We start from the raw sequence: 9988 nt of genomic DNA, 5'->3' as shown, positions 1-9988 counted from the left end.
ATTTTAGGGCGTCTGTGATATTTATGATTCAGCTCAAACTGAACACTGTGCACTGCAACTTTACGTGCAGATGGTTACTGGTTGTCACAAAAATGTTGTAGATGAAACTTGTAACTTTCGATAGGATCAGATAAACGGTAGTTGTTTTTATTAGTTATCACGACACTGGAACTTGTAGTGATCACAGAGGTGCATCCTTAACTTTGGCAGCGTGTGGAGGTGAACAGTTAATTTCACGCTTAATACCTGTACGGCCACATGAAGAGGGATGTCTGGCAGTCATGTTGTATACGCTAATTGTATGGGTATTCTGTTCGAATCTCGGCAGGAACACCTGCTATTACTACGTTATTTCGTGATTTTTCTAAGTCCCTGTATGAAAATTCCTGGATAGTATCTCGAATAGGACACCTTTCAAGTATTTTTAAATTAATAATCCGTCAATGAACCTACAATCGCACACTGTATAATCTATTCGGTTTCGGGTAAATCGCTGTGCTCTTTGCTAGCACAGTCATTCTTGGTTCTGGGCCCCGCGCGACCGATTACCGTAATGATTTTTGTCACGCCTATCGACTCCGTGTAGTCGACATACTAACAGCATCATTAAATTCCCGACCAAAGAAAAGTGAGAAAGAGATGTTGAACTATCGTAACTACTACGTAAATGAATGTAGTTCTTGAATTCGTCCGTTTATGCAGATGTCACTACAATCTAAAGAGATATTCACAGCCACCTGACGGTGAATCTCCGTACTATTACTGCTGCGCTTTGTACGCTATCGATAGTGCCGTGGTGTTTTTCGGTATATCGAAATTTTTGCGGCGGAAATATTTGGTGTGTTTATTGAACCGATTAATAATTTGATCTTTGAAGAAATGTACAGCAACTAAACGTGTAGCCCATAAGAGTTTATGAAAGATTTCAGACCTGTGAATTATTATCCGTTAGCTTTGAAATATTTTGAACCAATTTTTAAAGTAGGGAGTTAAGCCATGATAGGTCCAAGTTTAAGAATGTTAGATACTTTAATGAAGGCAGTCACCACATCGACACGTTACCACCATTGGACGACCTTTTAAGCTATCATCATTTAAATATGTCAAAGTTTGCCGCATAATTTTTTAATACGTAAGTATGCTGAAAATATGTCAGTGACAGATACATAGGATGTAGGATGCAAATTTCAAGTAAGACTGACTTTGGGCTAGCACTGATGTCACCGGTATCAAGGAACAACTTAATTGATTTCAGGGAAAAGGTATTCAAATACCATTCGCATTCTGTACAAATAAAAATAGGAAGCATATCATTGCCTAATGTCCAACTTTATGATGTACAAGTAGTTACTATAGGATTCTGATGATGATGTATAACACACAGAGATATTGGGTTTTCGGACTTTATCCATCGTCCTGGTTTTAAAGGAAGGGTATATACCGGGTCCGTACCGGTTGTACAAGTAGTACAAGTAGTAGCTCTGTAAATTATGCCAGGACCTGTGTATCATATTGTAAGTCTTTGCTTACTGGTGGTGTTTCATCTGTTGATATTCAAAGTGTGTTTCCTTTTTTGGACCTGCAGTGAATATTTTATAGTTAGCCTTTAAATATTATTTCATATGTTTACAGTGCATGTGTTTAATTTTTAGGATCTGCAGTGAATATCTTATTGTAACCCTTGTGTAAGTGATACTTCATCCATTGACAATGCTAGTGTGTCCATCATTTTATGGGTCAGCTCTGAATATTTTATGGTAGGTCTGTGTTTAAGTGTTCTTCTGTTGACAGTGCTATTTTTTGCGTCTGTGTCGGACATTTTATTTTAAGTTTTTTCTAAGTGTTACTTCATCTGTTAACATTTCTAGTCACTCATGGAGCTGAGTCCTTCTTGAGAAGCTGCCAGTTGCGCAACTAATCAAGATTTTCCCAGCATTTTATAGAACCCGAAAGTTCATTACCATGTTCACAAGAGCCCTCCACTGGTCCCTATCCTGAGCCCGATCAATTTAGTCCATACTGTACCATCCCCACCTACCTACGTCTTCGTCTTCCTAGTGGTGGCTTTCCTGCCAGTATCCCATATGCATTCCTCCTCTCCGGTGTTTGTTCTACTTGTCCTACCCATCTCATGCTCCTTGACTTGATTATTCTGATTATACTTGGAGAAAAGTACAAGTTATGAAGCTCCTCCTCATGCAGTTTTCTCCAGCCGCCAGTCGCTTCATCGCTCTCTGGTCCAAATATTCTCCTTAACACTGTTCTCAAATACCCTCAGTCTTCATTCCTCCCTTAATGTCAGAGACAAAGTTTCACACCCATACAGAACCAAAGGCAAAATTATAATTTTGTATATTATAATTTTTATGTTTTTAGGATGCAGACCGGAAGACAGAAGGTTCTGCACTGAATGGTAACAAGCATTACCAGAGTTCAGTCTCTTAATTTCATCCTGAATCAGGTTTTGATGTGTTATCGTTGTTCTCAAATATGAACTGTGCCACATTTTCAAAGAGACATCATCAAGGCCGGCAACAAACAGAACTGAAGAAAGCATTGTAAAAGTTGATCACATTGTGTGTGAAAGTCGTCTGCTGACTGTCAGGAGCATGGCAGAGCAAGTGAACATCTACAGAGAACCTGGAAAATCTTAACTGAAGATCTTAACATGAGGAAATTGTGTGCAAAAATTGGTCCCAAAGGAGCTCACCAAAGAACAAAAGCAAAGAAGAGTCAAAATTTGGCAAGACCTTTTGCAGAGGCAAAATGACATTTTGGGCTGTGTCATCACAGGTGATGAAACATGGGTCAACCAATACGATCCTGAAAGGAAGTGGCAAAGTGAACGGTGGAAGACAACCAATTCTCCACGACCAAAAGTGTTCCATCAGTCATAATCAAGAGTCAAAACAATGTTGCTAACTTTATTTGATATTAGAGGGATTTTTCATTATGAGTTTGTACCAACTGGGCAAACAGTCAACCAAGTTTACTATTTGAGGTACTGAAAAGGTTGTGTGAAAAAGTTAAATGGAAACTTTTTACCAACAACTCATGGATCTTGCATCATGACAATGCACCTGCTCACATGGCATCTGTGAGGGAGTTTTTAGCTAGTAAACATGTGACTATGCTGGAACACCCTCCCTATTCAACGGATCTAGCCCCCAGTGAAGTTTTTCTGTTCCCAAAGATAAAGGAAACATTGAAAGGAAGGCACTTTGATAACGATGACATCAGGAATAATAATGATAGCAGTTCTGAAGGCCGTTCCACAAAACTAGTTCCAAAACTGTTTTGAAGGGCGGACTAGGCACTGGGATCGGTGCGTAGCTTCCCAAGGGGAGTACTTTGACGGTGACCACAGTGATATTTAGAAATGAGGTAAAGCACTTTTTACTGTGAAGAGTTCGCGAACTTTATTGTCAGACCACATGTACAGTAACTGAATATACATAATACCTTTGAAGAAGCTTTAACATAGTGCATCACACATTAGAGAAAAACAAGTGTTTGGAACACACAACCAAAAATAGCCGTAAGAGGAAAGAAAAACTGCATTGCAGTGAGCAGCAGAGTCCCGAACTACTACAGCCTGCACGCCTGAAGATGACCATGTAGGTCAAAACATGTAGTGAAATAGTGCGTAAGAAAGGAACAGTGAACTATGTTGCACTTAGATGCAGAAATCCTGAATTCAGTTACTTCATCTGTTGACAGTTCTAATGTATGTTTCCTTTCTTGTATAAATGTTGGAAATTTTACTGTGAGGGTTTGTTTAAGTGTTGCTTCATCTGTTGAGTGCTCATTTTTTGCATCTGAAGTGCTCATTTTATGGAAAATGTAGTGTGAGCCTCTAAGTGCTGCTTCATCTGTATACAGTGCTAGTTTTTTTGGATGTGAAGTGATCATTTTATTGTAAGCCTTTTTTTAAGTTTTACTTCATCTATTGACAATGCTAGTAAGTATGTAATGCGTGCATATTTTTTTTTCTGCAGTGAGCATTTTCTCTTAAGCGTTTGATTAAGTGGAGGGGGCATGCAGTAGTGTACTTTGTTGAGTAACTATGCTACAAGCCAGAAGGTCGCGAGTTTGATTCCTGATGAGGTCATTGGATTATTTCAGTTGACTTAATCCTTCCAGCTGCACTTTGGCCCTGGGGTCAACTGAGCCTTTAACAGAAATGAGTACTAGGAATCTTTCTGGGGGTAAAGGGTAGCTGGCCAGAGCTTAAGGCTCACAGCCTCACTGCTATCTGTGAGCCGATTGTCTAGAAAATGTGGGATTTTTTTCAGTTTACCTAATCCTTCCAGCCACACTATGGACCTGGAGTCAACCCAGCCTCTAACAGAAATGAGTACCAGAAATCTTCCTGGGGATAGAGGGTGGCTGGCGAGCTCCTCACCACCAACTCTTGAGCCAATTATCTAGAAAATGTGGGAGCCTCGACATTTCAACCTCATGGGACTCCACATCCTTTTACAAAGATAACTTTACCTTTACTTTTTTGTTTGTTTTCATGTGAAGACTGTACTAGTGTGTATTTTTACTTTTTTGGTCTGCAGTGAACATGCCATGGTAAGCCTTTCTTTAAGTTTTGCTTCATCTGTTGACAGGGCTAGTGTGTGGTGTTTTTTATCTGCATTGAACTTCTTATTGTAAGCCTTTGTTTGCTTCAGCCACACACATCCTATGTGTTTGTGATGCCATAACTTTTTTAAGATTTTGTCACCTGGGCCACTTTTTTATGGAACCAAGTGACTCCTGTGACACTACCATTAACAAAGTCATACATTTCATTCTAAGTGTAGGATTGATAAAGGGTCAGTCAAAGGGGGAAGCAGAACAGATCATTGGAGGTTGCAGTACAAGGGCTAGATTATTGTGGCCCACCCCTTAAGCATCCATTTATTCATTAAAATGTTGCTTCATATGTTGACAGTGCTAGTTAGTGTTTCTTTTTTTGGTTCTGCAATGAACATCTCATTGTGAGCCTCATTGTGTGTTAAATTCATCTGTTGACAGTGGTATTGTTGTTTTTTTTTGGGGGGGGGGCTCTCCAGTGAACATTTATTGTGAGCCATTGTTTAACAGTTGACAGTGCTAGTGTGTGCATCCAGTTTTAGATATGTTTTGAACATATTGTTGTAAGCATTGAACTCTTACTTCATTTTTTGACAGTGCTAGTGTATGTATTTATTTTGGTCTGCAGTGAACAATTTATTGTAAGCCTTTAAGTGTTGCTTCATGTCTTGACAGTGCTACTAAGTAAATACACATACACATGCATATATTGTTTTTTCTGCCTCTGTTTTAAGTTTTTGTTATAGTGTTGAAAATTCTCAATTCCACCCATGGACTCTGCTTCATCCATAAATATCACCAAGGCAGGGAAGTTAGGATTTCTACCACACTGTTGTAAGAACCACTGGCAGAACATTACTCACCGAGTAATGTTGTAGTTACACGCTGCAGATGGTAGGGATACAGCTGTTGTTTCTGAAACACTCTCCAGACAGTCGAATAAGTGATGCCTACTTGCATTGATACCCTTTGTGTGCTAATTCCAGGAGTTTCAGTCACAACATCCAGAATATCCTCTGCTTCAGGAGTCACAGATTATGCTCACCCCATTGGGAACACAAGGTGCAAAATTCCCATGTTCACAAAGTTGGCAATGGATACTTAGAAATGTTTTCCTATCTGGACATGTTCATCCTGGATACCTTTCTTGGTACAATCGAGTCACCACAGCATTACTGTCTGCCAAACAGAACATGAAGTGCACATCAGCTAGCTCTTGATTTGAGTACATCATCTCAGCAACTTGCAGTCACCACATAATTACTGTACAATTCTACTAAGATTTGGAAGCTATCTGAGATTGTGTCAGATTGATACCACGACTGTCTTAGTGTAGTGAATGACAGAAACCATCTGTGGGAGTTACAAAATTGAACTTATCATTCAGCAGTTTTAGAAAGCCTTGATTTGGAAACTGCTTTTCCGGAACTATGTTGATATGGACTGTTTTTATTATCTTTATATGAGGAACCCATTCCTGAAGTTATGCCATGTATTTTTTAAATTGTACTCTGTATAACATTAATTCTTTTATGAAAGGTACTTGAGTTAAGTTACATACATAATATTTTTGAGTAGGATTGCTTTTCTGTGTTTCAGCTTCTGTCATCAGAGTATTCATTCTTTTGTTAATTACTCATACACTCTGATAATATGTCATATTTTGATTTCAGTGTTAATTAAGTTCCATTTTGAATTATGATCCAAGTATGGTTCCAGTATTTAATATTAATATGATGTAAGATATATATAATTGTTCATTCAGTTTTTCTTTCCTAATGTATTAGGCTTACATCAACAGACCCAGCTGTAGGCATGGCTACACTTTACTGTTTATCAGAATGGGACAGTTCATATGTGTGAACTTCTTACTGTGAAATAAAACAGGAAAAATTTTGTCATGGCAGTATTTATTGAAGGAGAACAGTAGTGTGTACCACTCACTCTGTGTCGAGTATCAGAGTAGCAGGAGTTGGGACTGTGTTTTATCTACAGTCGTAAAGTAGACTTGTGAACCCTTGAGTGGATGAAGTCAAAAAGACACACTTATAATATCAATTACAAGAAATTTAATTTATTGCGTTTGTACGTACAAGCAAAGTTATACTGTATCTCAAGTTTGTCAGACATGGTGTTAACTCATCTGTGTTCTGTTGCAGTGGTGGAGATATCAACCAACACACATTATCAGAAAAACAGAAGGATGTGGAAAAAGGAAATAATTGTTCATCTGATGTCATGCCCATCCTAATAAAAATGTAAAAATTTAGTACCTGAGGGTTTGCCTGACACAGTATACAGTATGGCTGCAGTGTCCAGTCTCATGCTCACACATTGAATATGACAAAGAAACATTATGTGCCTAAGTATTTGTCAGCCTACGCCAGAAGTGAGAAAGCTACATTGAATAGTTCATGAATTATTGAAATTATATGCAGCAACACACATCCCTCTTAAAGAACAGAGTGCTTTTACCTGCTATCAGCAGTTACTGTACCCATAAACTCTGTGGCCTGCAGTTCGCAAGCGAACTATACTGACCGAGGTAACGCTGTTTGTTGGCGAAGTTAGTGCCAACTTTTGCCGATAGAGGGTGTCATGTCAGCGTAAATGCTCCCTACGTCCGTTGATATCGGTTTTCTAGACCAGAGCCGCAATTTCCTTGAAATAGCTCCTCAGTTATCTTCACAAGGCTGAGTGGACCCCGTTCTAGACCACTACTTCTCAGAAAATCTGGTAGTGCCAGGAAACTGTAGCCAGGAACTCTGACCACTAGACCACAGGCGGTCTACTGTACCCATATCATTTTTTAAATATTTTGTAGACAGGCTGTGAAGCAGTGTTTTGATTGGGTGGTTAGCGTGATGAATAAGGAATGAATTTCCATTTTAATGGCAGTCTCATCATCCATCATGAGGGATTAATTGTATGAGTGATGCAGCAATGTGGCCAGTGTATACATACAGTTGCTCTTGGAATCTGATGTCCTCGTTGAAAATGGACTAACGGAGAGAACAGTGGCTGAAGTCAAGGGTTGACTTATATCCAGAGTAACTCCTTATTTCCTAACATTGGAAAACTCAGGTGCTAGGAAATGTTACTAGTGCCTGAGTGTTGAAGGTGCTTCTTCATTGATGTATGCTGGTAGCCAGGGTTAGTGATTAGCCTGGACTGAATCCTGTATTCATGTTCCTTGGGATATAACAGGGCTGGACTGGTGGGCATATACTATGTAGTTGTAGCCAGTAGTGTGGCATGTGTAGTTCTTGCCAGTACTTTTGTACACTGTAGTTGTAGTGGGTACTGTAATTCAGTAGTTGTAGTTATTGCTGTGGTATCCTGTAGTTAATTGTATGCAGTACTGCATTATGTTTGGAGCTGGTACATGTATACTAGTGGCCCTTGAGACCGGGTAACATCCTGACATCATCAGAGAAATGGGATTTAGTGTAACTCTGTCTGAGAACCTAGCTACCAGTGTACATCAGCAAAGCATAACCATTGACACACAAGTACTGGGACTGCTTGCTTCATTCCACATTATCCATGTTAAATGGTGCTGACCATGACCAAATACATGACGAGAACATCCAATCACCTGCTGTTCTCCAGGTTCATCAGAATGGAATCAGACATTTCTGTGAAGCACTGGAAATTGATTACACACTGACATTGGGGTTTGTCCAATGAGGTTTTGTTTGTAGGAATTGAGATGGGTTGCAGGTGGGTTGGAAGTTGAACACATGAATCAGTTGTTGTCTTCTGCTCCATACAGTCTTTGTGAACCAGTGTGGCAAGACATTGAATTGTTTGTCTATATGGATGGTAACAGCAATTCAGTCTAGTGTCATCTCATGTATGGTGCTGTTTGTTAAAATGTTTCTGTCCGGATATGCCTATAGCAGGTTACTTGTAGCTTCCAAATTGTGTTCTTTCAAGGTAGTCATTTATTATCATGAAGCAATGTATAATGAAAATCATTGCCAAGTGTTGAAGGTTAATATAAGAATAAGACTATGCAGAATTAAAAATAAAGTTATTCGTATAGGGATTGTTGGGGCCAATGAATAAAGAAGGGCTATGCTAGGAGTCATGTCGTAAAGGAAACTGCAAAATTAGAGATATCTACCTGCATGAGATTGAATAAATTTTGTTATTTATGTTTTTGGCAGAGTGTGTTTGCCTAATTGAAAGGTAATTTGTAGTTGGTGTCAGAGTGGTAATGACTGTGACATGGAAGGTAAGTGAGATGATGTATGTAATTCTTATTTGTAGGTCAGTGTTTGCTGTAAGGATGCATCTAGTACTGTGTACCATTTGGATTGAAATAAAGGCTTAAAGCCCATGTTGAACCCTTCCTCCCAGTGTTCATACTGTGTACTTTGTAATAGTTTATGGACTTCGTTGATTATCTGTGAATTAAGTTTTTTCTTACATTTGTCGTTAATGTGTAACATACCACGTTATAGGATTTGGTTTGTTTTCACACTTAAAAACCTCATGGAAAGCCACCAAGTGTAGTTAAAATGTAGCGTCTTACTATCTTTTTGGGTTGTGCAAACCGCTCCTCTGAAGAAAGTTAATCACTTGTAGAGTAATTTTCAACAGATGGCGCTACAGTTTTAAATATTTTCTTGTTAATTCTCGCTGATATAGTTTGATCTCGAGTTATTAACTTTCTGCGTGAGCCAAAGAGCGGGTGAGGGTGGAGTTCCACCCTTCCATAGAATTCATATGAAATGAAAAGTAGCGCTATCTTTTGAACATTACTCCACAGATGGCGAAGCATGGGACGCTTCCATAATATTCACATTCATATGAAATAATAAAAAGCGCCATCTTTTGAACATTATTTCTCAGATGGCGAAACGTGGGACCGTACCCACGACCGCTGTTGGGATCACGCAGAAAGTTAAATACTCGAGACCAAACTACATCCGCGAGAGTAAAGCAAGTATGAAATAAAACTGCAGCGCCATCTGTTGAACAGATGTTGTTGTAATGTTCAACAGATGGCGCTGCAGTTTAAAATGTTTTCTTGTTAACTCTCGGTGAATTAGCTTGGTGTAAAGCTATTAACTTTCTGCGTGATTATAAGGGTGGTTGAGGGTGGGGTCCCACGCTTCCATCCTCAGTACCTCCTGCCCTAACTTATAAAATGAATTCTTCAGAGGAGCGGTTTGCACAGCCCAATAAGATACTAAGATGCTATCTTTGAACTACACTTCGTGGCTTTCCATGAGGTTCTAGTCAACAGAATGCGCTGCAGTTATATTACATTTTCTTGCTAAATCTCGCTTATAGAACTTGGTCTCAAATGAATAAGTTCAAGTTACCCCCTAAGGGCGGGTGGTTCGTGGGCGGACGGTGGGCCGAATTTTTTTTTCATTTTTGATCCCATGTG

The 9988-nt window shown here is 39.2% G+C and overlaps 1 long non-coding RNA gene across 1 annotated transcript; it reads left to right on the top strand.

Annotated features, from left to right (window-relative positions):
* The first annotated feature begins 811 nt into the window (after positions 1-811).
* LOC111864010 lies at positions 812-6483 on the top strand. The gene is made up of 4 exons (XR_004512974.1): positions 812-1262; positions 1653-1757; positions 5331-5478; positions 5571-6483. It is a non-coding gene; the product is annotated as an uncharacterized LOC111864010 (long non-coding RNA).
* The last annotated feature ends 3505 nt before the right edge of the window (positions 6484-9988 follow it).

The sequence above is a fragment of the Cryptotermes secundus genome, unplaced genomic scaffold (assembly GCF_002891405.2).
Source record: "Cryptotermes secundus unplaced genomic scaffold, Csec_1.0 scaffold293, whole genome shotgun sequence".
NCBI classification, from domain to species: Eukaryota; Metazoa; Arthropoda; class Insecta; order Blattodea; family Kalotermitidae; genus Cryptotermes; species Cryptotermes secundus.
The sequence above is the reverse complement of the archived record's forward strand: the minus strand, read 5'-3'. Positions and strand labels throughout refer to the sequence as shown.